Source organism: Motacilla alba, chromosome 1A, assembly GCF_015832195.1.
Source record: "Motacilla alba alba isolate MOTALB_02 chromosome 1A, Motacilla_alba_V1.0_pri, whole genome shotgun sequence".
In the NCBI taxonomy this organism is placed as follows: domain Eukaryota; kingdom Metazoa; phylum Chordata; class Aves; order Passeriformes; family Motacillidae; genus Motacilla; species Motacilla alba.
The window spans coordinates 34,187,189-34,202,425 of record NC_052031.1 but is presented as its reverse complement, the minus strand read 5'-3'; the positions used below and the strand labels follow the sequence as shown (position 1 = coordinate 34,202,425).

At 42.9% G+C, this 15,237-nt stretch overlaps 1 protein-coding gene across 1 annotated transcript in view; it reads right to left on the bottom strand.

Annotated features, from left to right (window-relative positions):
* The window catches only part of RAP1B (RAP1B, member of RAS oncogene family), a 34,705-nt gene extending 25,440 nt beyond the window's left edge, over window positions 1-9,265 (bottom strand). Inside the window, exon 1 of the mRNA XM_038153931.1 lies at window positions 9,070-9,265. The gene's annotated coding sequence lies outside the window, so the exon portion shown is untranslated. The remainder of the gene's footprint in view (window positions 1-9,069) is intronic.
* Window positions 9,266-15,237: the final 5,972 nt, after the last annotated feature.

Sequence of the window (15,237 nt, the reverse complement as noted above, 5' to 3'; positions counted from 1 at the left end):
ACAATGGGTAAGAGGTCTTCCCTGTCCTTATCTTGACCCACAAGCCTTGCGCTGTATTTTTTCTTTCTGTAGTGAGTTGACCCTGGCTGGATGCCAGGCACCCACCAAAGACTCTTTATCACTACCCTCCACCCTGTACAAGGGAGAGAAAATATAATGAAAGGTTCATGAGCTGAGGTAAGGACCAGAAGAGATCACTCAACAAATCCAACCAGAGGCAAAAAAAGGCTGGAATTAGAGATATTAACTGAATTTATTACCAACAAAATCAGAGCAGGACAATGAGAAGTCAAGTAAGACCTTAAAACACCTTCCCCTCACCCCTCCCTCCTTCCTCAGCTCTACCTTTTTTCCCAGCAGCACAGGGAGGAGGGAATGGTCAGTTCATCACAGGTTCTTTCTCCCATTGCTCAGGCAGAGGAGTCTTTCCCCAGCTCCAACCTGAGGTCCCTCCCACAGGAGATAGTTCACCATGAATTACTCCAATGTGAGTCCATCTCACTAACAAACAACAATTCTCCACAAATGGCTGCAATATGAGTCCATTCCATGGGCAACAGAACCACTCAAACTGCTGCAGAATGGACCACTCTTCCGTGGGGGGCAATCCTTCAAGGACAGGCTGCTCCAGCATTGGTCCCCCACAGGATCACAAGTTCTACCAGGGAACTTCTCCAGTGTGGGGCTCTTCTCTCCATCAGTTTGCAAGTCCCTGCCAGGAGCCTGCTCCAGCACAGGCCTCTCATGGGTTCACAGTCTCCTCTCGGGAATCCACCTGCTCTGGTGTGGGTGTCCTCCACAGGCTGCAGGTGGATCTCTGCATCCTCATGGTCCTCCATGGGCTGCAGGGGCACAGCTGCATCACCATGGGCTGCACCACAGGCTGCAGAGGAATCCCAGCTGTTGTGCCTGTAGCACCTCCTGCCCCTCTTTCTCTACTGACCTTGGTGTTTGCAGAGCTGTTCCTCTCACATGTTCTCAGCCTGCTCTTCTCTGGCTGCAATTACAAATGTGCAGTAACTTCTTTTTTCTTTCTTCTTCCTAAATTTGTTATCACAGAGGCATTACCACCATTTCTAATTGGCCAAGCTTTGACTAGAGGCACGTTAGTCCTTGGAGCTACCAGGGACTGGATCTGCCAGGCACAGAAGAAGCTTCTAGCAGCTTCTCACAGAAGATAAGGCCCTATAACCTACATGCTACCAAACTTTGGCCATGCAAACCCAATACACTACCCCATATAGTTGTGGAGGGGAGTGATAGAGCAGCTTTGGTGGGCACCTGATGTCCACCCAGAGTCAACCCACAACAAATCAAATACATTGATAAGGTAACAGAAGATGTCCAAAGGTTACTGAAATGTCAAATTGACTCTAAGGTTTTGGATGGTCAGACCTTTCTAAACAAAATCTGCACATCTGTCTTCTAAGAGTCATCTATTATTTAGGCTTTGACAATCACAATCACCACAGCACTTGAATGAGCATCACCACAACATTCTTAATCGTTCACTGAGGAGTTTTACTTTCAGCAAGCTAAATACCAGCATCTCAAAACAATCTGTATTTGGGGCAAAGCCCAAGCAGAATAACTTTTTAGTGTGCTCTGACTGTCCCAGCAAAGCAAGTTTATCCTTCAGGAAACCAGTCTTTCATCCTGACGCTGCTTAACGTGCCTGCAGTTTACCAAATGCTTACTCTGTTTAGGTTCTTGTGATCTATGACTTCAGCCTTCTGTAGGCAAGCCTGTGAACGATCCCTTATTTTCACTTCCACCACAGCAGATTCAGCAATCAGCTCAGAAAAGAGGCTTCAGGTTTCCTCTGTGAAACTTACAGCTTATTTAAAAAGTAGTCTCACAATAAGATTAAGTAACAAAAGAATTGCACTACCTGTAAATACAAATATTTTCAAAATAACATATTTGTCTTTGAAAAACATTTTTACAAACTGGATGTTATGATCTTGCCTCTGGCTAGAAGCAGAACTAGTTAGCAAGACTACACATTGTTCAAAATATTGGTTACTATTGGTTACTGCAGTTTAATTATGTTCAAACTAACGTGCACTTAATGGCGCTTCTTCACCTGTTTCCTGGCTAACCAGGACCCAGATTTCTAGTAGAAAAGGAGGACTTCAGGACTTTTTTGTTCTTTCAAGCATAAACCCGGACAACCTACTAGATCTTTCTGTTCCTGGCTCCACATGAAATATTCTTACTTTGTCACTCTAATTTGTACTTACATTAATAAGCACTCTTCTTCTGAGATTACTCTTAAGAGTTTGACGAAAAGCAACACACAGATCAAAAGGATGCCAAACACAAGCATACACAGCGGCCTACAGCCCTTTATTGTAAAACCTCATTTTCAACTCCTCAGTCTTCGCAGAATTTCAGCTACTACACTTGAGCTTTCTATGCAAGATCTGTGGCTGAACCTCAATTTAGCTTTGGGCAATTCCTGAAATAAAACGTTTAGGGAGATCAGGACAAAAAACAGAGGATCATTAAAAATATAAGCAAACAAAAATTTAAGTTAAAATATAAAGAAAGGTGAAAAAGTAACAATAAAATAAAGACATACAATAAGTACAGGTATACATAGCTGTAATTAAGAAATGCTTTCTTCCCTCTCTAGTATTCAGATTTAAAAGCAAGCAGAAAATTGTACACCAAAAGAAAGAACATTTGAAGACCAAGCATCCAGACAAAAAACTACAAGTGCTTGCTTATTATAGTATTACAGCTTCTCTCTATTTGTCTCCAAACCTACTCAAGGCCCACAGAGATTAAGTGCCAGGGTGTCTCTTTGGTGAAATGCCATCTAATCTGCTACTAAGTCAAAAAAGTATCAGAAAAATGGAAGAGTGATATTCTCCAGCATGACAGTCAGCTATTCTTGCGTCTTCAGTGCTCCTCGATGCCACAGGACTAGTACTGTCTCTTTGACTCCACCAAGTGACAATTTGATGAAAATTTGGCATCACTTTCTAGAAGCATGGCACATTCTGAAATAACTTATCTTGGTAGAGGGTTAGATTTTTGAACATAACAGCTCACAAAAAACACAAGTCCAAGGCATCTCGAACTGTACACTTGTTGATATAGAACTACTTTGGAAATTCATCCATGGATTGGTATTATATTTGTAAGAATTGTGAAGGAGAGTTCACATTTGCCACAAACTCATTTTTGACACTCCACATCATAAAACCCATGAAGACAACATCACATTTTCTGTAAGCTTCTACCAATATAAACAACAGACACTAAATAACAAAAGGACCATTCCCTGAATAGGAATAAAATCACCAGACTCACAGAATGTCTACTGCCCATCAAATCTCCATTTTAAACAAGTCACAAGAGTCACAAAAAGACAGTATGATATATTTATATAGTTAGTATGAATAAGGATGTAACTCCAGAAGTGCAGGAGTCAAGATTTTGCCAAGCTGTATTAATTTATACACTCTTCCAACCAAAAGAAAATTCTTCAGCAATATTTTATGCAAAATGCAATCATATGAAGCCAAGTAGGCTACGTTTATGGGTCAATTCATACATCAGAATGTTCCCCTGTAGGAAGCTTCACAGTGAGAGATCACAGGAGGGTTACTGACAGCATCTTACAAACTGTAACAATCCCCCATAACTGCTTCATGTGTACAAGATTAATGACAGAGCTTCCTGTGCATTGTTGGGTTGTCCCCACACACACCTGGACGCAGCCACACACACAGAATGGCTTGAGTAGAAAGGGACCTAAAAGATTATGTAGTTCAGCCAGGCACAGGCAGGGATACCACCCCCTAGATAAGGTAGCTCAGGGCCCCATCCAGCCTGGCTTTGAACATTTCCATAACTCAGTATCAACAGTAATTGTCACCTGAGAAATAAATCAATCTAGTCCTAAACACTGTATTGCAGAGAGTAAGATTTTTAGGTAACTTCCACTTCAATTGAGAGATTACTTCCACTCCGCATTCCAATTTACCCTTCTGAAACAGTTTGCAACTTCCCACTAGTCTTCTAACAAATCACTTCTAGGGGAGGTATTAGACCAGATGTGATAGAAATTTGATTAACTGCAAACAAGGATTGCACAGTTTCACAGCTTAACAATCACTGTTATCTGGGTTGTGATGCAGTCTAACTACTGTTCATCTCAAATAAAAAACACTGACCATACATGAAACCTCTAAAAAAAAAAACCAAAGTAGCTGGTCTGACTCTGCAATTACCAAAACCACTTTCACTTCTGTAGTGCTGAAGTGCCACTCCTAGTGACAGGTTCTCCTATCTCCTGTACGTCCCCTCTGGAACTCCACATAGATAACTCACAAGTGTCTGCAGCTCATCCTTGACAGAGATGTGGTGGTACTGATCCTCCTGATATATGAAGCATGCTTTTAAGAAACTTTTCTTCACTGCAGACATATAAAAAAGTGAAGGCACAATTGGTTAGCTTTCAGAAACAGACTGTGAGCGGGAAAAATAGGACAAGACTTCAAAAGCTAGGACAACTAATGCAGAAAAACAAAAAGAAAGTTGCAGGGACTACCTCTGTTGACACCTTATTTCAGATTAACTGAAGACAATGTCACAAAAAGTTATACAGTAAGCCAATAGAAATGCTAAAGTACATATTTTCTTTTAATCCAGATTACCTACTGAAATTAGGTAATAATAACTGCTATAGTTAAAGCTAGTAAGAGTCACCTCAACATCAACAAATCTTGATGCAAAGAACACATTCTCCTGAGTTTCTATGAAAAAAAAATTAATGACAGAGCTTGCTTTGTCTTCAGTTATGAAAATAAACTGTTCTCCTGTTCCAGGTCTTCAATACTGCCCAAAAATTTAATGATGTAAGGTTTCCCACAGCTCTACAATTAGGGATACATTGGAAATTATTTCATGAATGAGTAACAGTGGCACACAATATCCATTTTGCAGAAGACCTGGTCAAGTCATTCAGATTTAGGCCAGCTTCCTGTGTTGCAACAGCTGCAGGAATGATATCAAGTGATCTAAGAAAGTACAGATTTCCTGAAGAGAATTTCAAGCTGGGGAGAAACATGAGATGTTGCTTGTCTGCCACAAGATGCAAACACCAATCCACTAGAAGGGCTAGGCTGTCCAACTCCTGCACTATGGTCTAGCCTTCCTCCCCTGGTCAGGAATGAACTAACCATGTGGACTTACTCGGCAGTCTCTTTTTGTAGTTGCACAGCCAGGACTTACTTCAAATAACATCAAGTCCTTAGATTAATAACTATAACTATAGAGTGCTCTCTGGGACAGAGTACAAGATATTGTCAAATGCCTCCTCTTCTTCCTGGTTCACCTCTAAAAAGTTTCTGTAATTCTATAACACACGTTTCTCTAGGGTCTTATAGTGACTTTCACTCTACTGCTTCAGTAGTAAAAATGCTCTTCACTGCTCTTGAAAAAGAAAGATCTTGAATAGCTAGAGGGCCCCCAAATAATTAATTTTATATTTCAAAATTGCCCAATAGGCAGATTTCCAACGTGGTGTTTACAGCCTTCCTCCCTTTCCTCGCTGCTAGAAGAGAGAGGACTACATGTCAGGAGCTCACAACAGCATGCATGAGCAGGCACACATAAAAATAAAAAAACTTTTTCACTTTTAGCTGTCCAGTGTTTCTTTACACATTCTAAAGCTTGAGAAATGAGAGTTTCCAGTAGCCGTAACCTACTGCTGCTTTTGAAGGTAACCTCATTCAATTGCTTCATGAAGAAACAGTCTGTACCAGCAGACAAGGTCTTTGACTTTCTCAAAATAGCATTTGCCTACTACAAGCAAACTGCCATAACTTCATTAAAATATTACTTCTACTACGCCTGTCTCACCCAGTTGCCTCATGGATGACAGGCCTTTAAGGAAAAAGCCATACATTAGATGCTCTAAGGTACTACAGATCTACTACACTTAACTGTTAAACAACTTTCAGTCAGCTTGAAAACAGGTCTATTAATCGCATTCAAGTACAAAAGCACTTATTTTTCTCCCGTGCTTCATGTAAGAAAAATAGAAACAGACCATCTTAACCACATCTGAGCAGGAAAACAAAGTTTGCCTTGAAATGTGAAGGTGTAGTTACTGTAGATACTCCTTTCATCTCTCTGAACAAGGAGGCTGTCTAAAATATCCCTGTACCTGACCTAGATGCAACAGAACACAGCAGAAGCCTGCCCCAACTCAGCAGGGATTCAGCACACTGACACCACACAGTGCTCTTCGGTCTGCTTTTGGATTAGTTCTGAGGTAAAGGAGTGGCAGCATCCACAACCACAAGCTAAACACGGACTTCTGTCGCACAGTTCGTGCTGAGTGATCTGTTTTACTAAGGGAGCAATTTTGATTAAAGCTCCCAACTGGAGCCTAACCTGACGAACACTCTAATGCCAGCTAGGTATCTGAAAGTCATCGAAGCATTACTGACAAAGGCCAGTTCATAAAGGATCCGCCTACCCTCGCAGCATACGTCCAAGGACAAGAGTGCCTGTTTTTATCGGTAAGATATTCTTATCCTTAAGAGCACCTCTCTGTACCTAACCTGGAGCAGCTCGCGGGGCTCTGTGGATGACAGGATTGGCACGGTAGCAGTAAGCATCAAGTACTCAAGTACTTGTGTGACTCTTGCACTTCCCACATCCCAGATGATAGGTGGACAACTGTTTATTTTAGTTCCCTGCCACATTTACTAACTGTGAGATCACAAGCTACAGTGTAGCCTTCAGCACACTTCCTTCCTCAGCCCTGGAAGAAATTTCTTTCTCCTTTTCTAGGCCCTCACCTAGATTCCCATCTGTTTGCCTCTGCTCCAGAAAGGCTCTCAATTAAAAAGACAGTCAGTTTTACTCTGCAAAAACTGGCACAGCACAAAAAGAACTGTCATGGCTCACTTCAGATTTATTTTTGATGAACTGTCCTACAGGAGAGCTTTGGAACAAAATAGCACAAGTTTAATTCCACTCAGAAAACTTATCTGGTGCACATATATAGTAACAGAAGCACAGGTACAGACAGTAAGAAGTCTATTGGGTTTTTCCCCCCCACATAAAAGTTCTGGTTTTACTTTTTTTTTGGTCTTTCAACTCTGTTTTGCAGATTATTTCACCCCTACGCAGACAGGTGCTCCAAATATGATCATTTTTGCTGCAAAAAAAGATACATGGCACTTACACTGCACAGTGTAATTCCAAACTCAGTTACTTGGGTACAGATAATAACACAGTTTTACACTACAGCTCTAAGTTAATCCTGAAGTAGCTCGTAACACTGCAAGAAGCGTCCCTGAAACATACATGTACCAAAGGAATAAAACATCACATCTAATTAGTTAATTTTTGCAAAGCTTTTAATGTGAATAGCACAAGTATCCCCCACTATTCACTCAGTTCATTTTGATCTAGAATGAAGTTTACAGGATAGATTTTGAGCAAGAGTAAAAAAAGATGCAATGAATAATAAAAATGAAAATACTCAACTCTACCAAGTTTGGTTGGGTTTTTTCCCCTCCCAAAAGCTTGTGATTTTAATATAGAGGCAAGTCATTCCAAAGATAACAACTTAAATAATGTTCCAAGTTTTTCACAGAGATAAGAGACTCTTTCCAAAGGGAAATACACTTGTTTTTGAATGGTTATTCTTAAGGGCAATGTGATTGCTTCACTGCCTTTTACTTATAATTCATGGAAAGGAAAAGTGTTTCTTGCCTACTTTTCTGTTAAGAGTAATTTAAACGTATACTTCACTGTGAAAGAGTACTGAAAAGTCTTTGTCATACACTGTCTACACATCTCATGCCGGGGTAAGATATAGCTGTTATATGCAAAAAATTACAGTTACATTAATCAAAACATCTAAATGCGGGAACACATACACAACCTGTATGATTTTCAACCTGGGTATCTCTGACATACCCTCTGTCTTGGAACTGTACTACCTTACTACCATATCCCAAAGCAGTACAGAGAAAGACCTTACTTTTTTTGTTTCATTTACCCTGAGCAGCATACTCCATGCCTTCAAGATGGAAACAGGAGTAAAAGCATGCTACTCTTTTTTTTTGCAAAAACCTTGGTTTCTCATCCTCTTTTGTAATCTAGGGCCAAAGCGAGAACAGGCAGATTTGGTTTTATTCTCCCCTCTGCAAACTTTGCTTTCCTTCCACCACCTCTTCACTAACGCACGCAGAAGGGTACGAGGACCTCAGGCTCATTAGACGGGTTTGGCGCAGGAAGTGTCAGTCAAATTCTTCCATTTGCTTTGACACGGGCGATGGTGGGGTGTTTAGACGAGGCGAACATCCCTGTCATTTCCTTTTCATTTTGTGATAAGCAGGAAGGGAACTTGCAGGCCCCCGCGCTGTCTGCTTGTCCCACTCCGAGGCCACCCCAGGCACAAGCCCCGGCGGGCTGCCCCGGCCGGCCGCGCCCGGCCTGACCCCCCCGCCTCGCCCCCACACACCGGCCGGAAAGAGCGAGCGGCTTCTCTCCCGCGGCCGGACTAGGTGGGGCTCGGCTCGGACTTCCCGCTGACAACGCCGACGGCCGCCGGGCACCGTCCCCTTCCCCGCCCGCGGCGGGGCCGAGCCGGGCGTCACCCGCCCCTCCCCGCGGCCGTCCGGGCCCCACGTCGCGGCCCCGACCCGCGGGGTTACAACTTTCCGCTTCCGCTCCAACTTCTGCTGCGGGGACCGGCGGGCGGGGGGCGGCGATGAACGGCAGGGCCGGGCCCCGGGCCCGGCCACGGCGGCTGCCCCTCAGCGCCCCGCTCCCCCCACCCCCTCGGGGTCCCACCACGCCTGAGGCCGGACGAGGCGGCGGCTCCCGGTTCCACTTCCGCCATGTTCCGGGCTGGTGCCTCTTCCCTCAGAGCGCGCCGCTCCCCGCCGTCGCCGCCGCCGCCGCCACCCCCCTCTCGCCGCCGCCCCCACCCCACCCCACCCCACCCCGCCCCGCCACCTGTACCAGAGACGCCGCGCCGCTCCCCGCCACAGCGGCCCGGCCCGGCCCGCGCTGCCCGCCGCGACCCACCGGACAGCGCCTCCGCTCCCCGCCGACCGCGCGCCGCCGCCGCCTCGCCGGCCGATCCCGCTGCGCCGCGCCCGCTGCGCTCCGCTCGGCTGCGCTCCGCTCCGCTCGCCGCCTGTGCCGGGGCGCGGCTCGGGGCCGTCGCCGTGACGCCGCACGCCCAGCCTCGCTCTGGCGCGGCGGGGGCGGAGGGAGGGGCGGGCGCGGGGAGGGCTGACCCCGCGCGCCGCCCCCTGCGCACGCGCGGCCGCCCCGCCCCACCCCGGGCCGGCGGCGGCGGAGCTGGGAGCCGGGGGCTGAGGGCTGAGGGCGGGGGGCCGGGGGCCGGGGTGTGCTGGGGAGAACGCCGCCCCTCTGCCCCTGCCCCGAGTCCCTGTGAGCTCCAGGGGGGAGCCCTAGCTTACTCACAGCTCAAAGGTGCGCCGAAAGCACATCATGGTTGCTTAAAGTTAATGAAGGACGTAAAGAGCTGGAAAAGTAAATGGCACTGCACTATTTCCTGCATTTCTAAAAAGGTGTTGAGATCCACTAGTGAAGGGTGTTTCAGAGATGCCGCGTACTGCTGGTTTATGTGGACCACTATGCCTCTGGATGTGAACAGTCTTATTATTCTTGCCGATACAAAGCAGGATTCCCAGTGCCTGCAAATAATTACAGTATTAGCTTTTCTGTTATTTTAGTCCTAAAATATGCAAATCACGTGTCCCGTCCGTCCCCCCCCCCTCCCCCCATGTCACCCATATTTTCCAGTTACAAAGGGTTTAGCTGATAAAGATTAAAAAATGAGCATTTACGTTTCTAGGAAACACTAAGTAAGCAAAGAGTTAACGTGGTGCTTTCAGACAAAACTTGTGCTCTGAGGAAGTCCACGGCACTTCCACACTTACACAAGAGTGTATAAAACTGACAGGAAGTTGCAGTGAGGCTTCTGGCAAGGAGAGTGGGTGTGGAGGAAGCAGTGGCTTTCTGTTTGTAGGACAGAGATAGAACAGGGAGACCATATGAGTTCAAGCGAATCTGTGGGAGATGCTGAAGCTCAGAGCAGGGTCAAAGGTTGACCAGGGAAATGAACTGCCCTTGGAGGGAAGACTTCATCGAGATAGAGGGCATCCAGACAGCAATGCACTTCAAAAATTATTTTTCTTTTACAGTGTTGCTCCCAAATCCTGAATGTCATAAAATCTCTTCCAAAGTCCAGACAAATCTCTTGGTGTTTTACTGCTTAAACCCGTGTGCAGTCCTTTGATAATGAATCCCTGTAAATGATGGATAATGCAAGAGAGCTCTGGTTGTGAGAAATCAAGTCCATAGATACCAGTCCTTTCTCAGCAAAGCATCCTATGCGGGACAAAAATCACTAATGAGCTGAATAGGTGAAATACAGCCTTTCAAGTGAGACTCAGAAGACCATTTCATGCAATTATTAGCTGTGTGGCATATTAGCTCACCAGACAGAAAAATACTTGTGTTCTTATTTTTTCTGTCACTAGATACTGTTATCAGCACCCAGAAAAATTCAGAGGAAAAGAACAAAGATAAATATCCTCAGCCCTCACAACTTTCTTCAGTGAACTAGGTTAATCACAAATAACTTGCAGAGTTCCAGGAACAGATACGTGTCATTAATGTAATAGTATTGTACAGTGTGCCTTTAATTGTTCTGTGTTTCATAGGCTCTGGGGCAAATCCTCCTCTTTGCTATACAGTAAGAAAAGAGGAAGATGGCCTTTGGGAGTTTTGAGTAAATCTCTGTGAGCAGATCCTGGTGTTCTGAGTTTTATATAGGGGTATTTGGAACTTAGTATTTTACAAGAAGTGTATATATGCATATACAAACATATGGTTTGCTTAATATAGACATGTTTGGAGATTGATCACTGTAGCCAGAAGAAATAGGCAATTAGGATTCATTCTAAGCAAGAGACCAAGTGTTCCCTCTCCCCAGCTCTCTCAGCCACATAGTTTGAATGTAAATTTGGCCCTTAATTTTGGATTTTCCTGTGAATCATCTAGCTAATCCTCAGCTCAATTCTTAAACCAGCTTTACTCATATTAGTGTGACTGGCAAATAGCAATCGGTGTGCTAACAAGGCATACTCACCCAGTACTTCACAGGGCTTGTTCTGCTCAGCTTGCTCAGAGTTTCTACCTCAGGCAGCTGAACAAGTGCTGAGGTTTCCCTATGATAGAGCAACTCCCCAGAGAACCAGGAGTTTGGGTGAAATGAGGCGGATGTGGCCGCAGTGCTGCTGTGATGAATGGGAACAGCACAGATCCATCAGCTGGGTTTAGTGGGCCTGCCCGTGCCCAGCATTGATCTGGAATTTTAAAAGAAGAAGGTCAAATACTCAGCTGCCTGTTTACTGAACAAAAAGCAGTAGAGACCTGCTTATGCACATGAATCTTAACATCAAATAGACCTTTCTAAAGCACTGTAACACTAGTCCTTTGTGCTGTAACCTCTGTCTCCCAATTTACCAGTTGCCCACGTGTACTTCAAAACCCTTTTATTTCAATGACCAATGCTTAGTTGGAGGTAGTTCAGTCTGCTCATCACTAACGCAGTGAGCCATCTGATAATGTCATGGCTCTTGTGAGGAACAAGAGAACATAGAAGATCCACTCTGATGGAAGATGAGGAGGAAAATACTGACAAATCTTGTTAAAAAGTTCAGTGGAATTAGTGGGGGAGTTAAGGTGGGGGTCGATAGATTATTTGGGGAAAACAAAGTAATATTTTTTAAATTATTCTTTAATAAAACCTTGGCAGGGCAACCTTTGGTCACCTCCATGTAATTTTCCTAACTTTGCCTGCATTGTTTTCACTGGGACTGCATGGGTGTTGGAGTGAAGAATGTGGCACTATGTGCATTGCAGTTTCATTACTGCTGAAACACAGCCATCTCTGGGACAGAATGCAGAGCTGGCTTGTGCCAGCAAACTCTGAAGTTAAAAGGGTATGTGGTGCCAGGGAATACAGTGCTGGCTGCATGCCAGCTAGCTGTGAGCTTTTCTAGAAATTTGTCACGAAGGAAAAAGAAAAGCCATTTGGTAAATCCTAATAGCATGCTTTGCTTTCAGAGGGAAAGCAAATTTCTCATCTTTTAAGGGGAATGGACTGAGAGGGATCAATTTTTAGCTCTACAACTTGGCTGTTCCAGCAACGAATGGTTACTAGATTAGAATGTGCTTTGGATCATGAGAACAATAAAGACAAAACTCCTTCAACACTTAAGAAAAATAACATATTTTTGTGACATAGATATGTGAGGGGTTTTTTTCATTCTATATCCTTCAACATGCTTTTCACTTGTTATTTCTCCGTACTAGGAAGATTTAGTCACACAGAGTGGGAATACCTGTCTGTCTGCATAGAACCTTGAGATGTTTCAGGGATGTGTCTTCCCCTCCTGACTCAGTGCAATTTCTCTGTGTCTTTCTATCTGTTGATACAACTTCAGCCTAAAGTTTTTCACCTGATAATTATCAGTTCTACTTGTTCATCATCTTCCCTTCAGACATAGCTTCCATTATGCAGTTCTGCTTCCTAATGTCTCTTCATTGCATCCATTTGATGTATTGCTGTTTGCTAATCAAAGGTGTTAAAATATTGGTTTATTCACAAGCTTGACTGAAACTTAATATGGAGACTTTTTTCTCAACTTTTTTTTTCACTTTCCATGCGTTGACTTTATTGTTGAGGAAAATTCTGTCACTTCACTCCTCTTTCTCCTCCAAACCATCTTGTGTTAATGCTTTTTCTTATCTCTAAGTGATGCTCCATGACTCTTCAATTTATCTACCAAAATCTCTTACTGAACTAGCCCTTTTCCTTATCCTTGGCCCAAATCCTATTATTTGTTCATACAATATAGTCCTCCCTTTATCTTGTGATTTGTCTCCTTCCCTACCCTGTGATAACTGCTTTGAGGTGCAAAATGTGCTATTGTTCTTTTAAGCTTGGGAAGAATGGCAATGGACACTACAGCAATTTAAACTGTAAATGTCAGCATTTATTTACAGGGATCTAATTTTTTAATCTATTTTCTTCTGTCTTTTGGAGACTACTTTTATATCACTGCAGTTACTTCAGGTAAAGCAAGGAAAAGCTGTTTCACAACATAGCTGTCGTGAAAGCACAGTACTCTGAATTGCAGAGGAATTCAAGAAAATGTCCTGAGCTCTGGAATTTAAACTCTTAAAAATGAGGATTCATTTGGTAAAAGGAAAAGCCTACTTTATTTTATCCTCAGTGGAAAATCCTTTTTCAAATTGCTTTGGACAACCATCCCATCAGATAAGGAACAAGATTGTCACAGCAACCTAAGTGCTTTAAAAGTGTAAATTAAGAATAATGTATCTACTTGAAACTAGAGAATGAATGTAATTACCTGGAGGAAAATCTGTCCAGGATATGGGTGGCTATTTTTCTCAAAAAAAGCTGAAAGTCACACACAAATTTTCACAGTTTCAAAGCTTCAGAAGTTTCAGTTCTCTGCTTTTACAGGAGAGCACTTCTAGCCGTGTATGATGCAGAAAGGAGGTTACTACTTTCTGAATCACCAGCTGCTGTGATACCTGGATAGTTCTTCAAAGCCTTCCATAAAAGGGCTGGGTGCAATGGCATTGTGATGACAGATCACAATGTGTCAGAATAAACTTGTAAACCAACAGTTTCCTCATTTATAATTCAGTATTATTCCCAAGAATGTCCTTCTCCACCCCAATACCAGATATTTTAGAATAATGCATTGAGCAAAATAGAACAGCCTGATCAAAGATAGCACTGGGTCCATAGTGGTAGTGCTATCAAGTATGGGGAAAGTGGGTACTTTTCATTCTGCTTTATGAGAACATGAAGGTACAGAATTTTTACTTGGTAAAAATGTGTTTATAATTATAACTGAATGTCAGTAACAACATTTTAACTATTGTACCCTTCTTTTGTTCTTTGATTTTTTTTCATTTCTACTTGTCTAGCATACTCATTTATATCCAGATTCTGACTGCTGGAGACAGAAGAAAGGTTTCTGTTGATTTTAATGAGCTTTATACCAGGACCTAATTTCAGCCCTTGAGGGATTTGCAACATTTAGTTGTACTTGCATTTAAAATATATATTCACTTCTGGTTCATGTCAATATTAAGACAGGAACAAATATATTCAACAATGACAGGCCTAAAAATACTCAGTGTTTTTGTCCTGCTTTCCCTAGCCGAATTATATCCCAACGAATACAGCAATTTACACTGACATAGTGGAAGTGACTTTTCATTGCTTCTTTTTTGTTTCTGTCCACTTCAGAATCAAGCCTTAATTAAAACAATGGGCCAAAAGCATTCATGGGAAAAGAATGATTTACATTAGTAGTTCATTACTTTTGGTACTCAGTTTGGTTAGAAAAATGAAATGTACAGTACAGAAAGAAGAATTTATTTCATTTCTAACTTTGCTAGATAATTTTCTTCTTAGCTTTCTCTGTACATGTGCCCTTATTCTTCCATATCTTTCCTCTGGCCATGAAAACTGTTACTGAAACTACAGTCATGACAGAGGTCCTAATGACTATAGTTAAAGTCTACACCAAGGAATAAACATATTCCTTGCCTTTTAAAGCTAGCCAATAAGCAGATTAATATTTTTCCTGTTTTTTTTTTTTTTTTTTCAAAATGAATGCATTGCGGATTTTTTAGCTGATAAAAATTTCTGGTTTATTTCTTTCTTAAAAAGTCCATAAATTGCAAACCTCTGAAATAGTAATTTCCTTAAAATGTTTGCCACTAATCCAATTGTATGTATTATAGTTAGAAGAAAATATTTTAGTGAAATTTTGTATCCTCTAAATAACCAGTGTGAAAACAGGAAAATACTGATTTTGAGTAAGTGCATATATTCAAACCATCTCTAGATAAGACATTACATCTGGCACAGGCTGTTATATCTGTTCACAGTGTGATCTGGAAAAGTTCAGATGTTTTTTCAGGTGGTATGGGTGCAATGATGTTCAATGGCATCAGATCTGTGCAGTGATGTCCCGCTCTGCCTCCTCTTGCTCACTCCCTCTCATCACACTCTGCAGCTTGTTCGCTTCACTTTAGCCTGACTTTCAGGGTGGTTTATCAGCTAGTCGGCCTAAAACCTATTTGCCCCTTTCTGCTGTCACCTTTAGA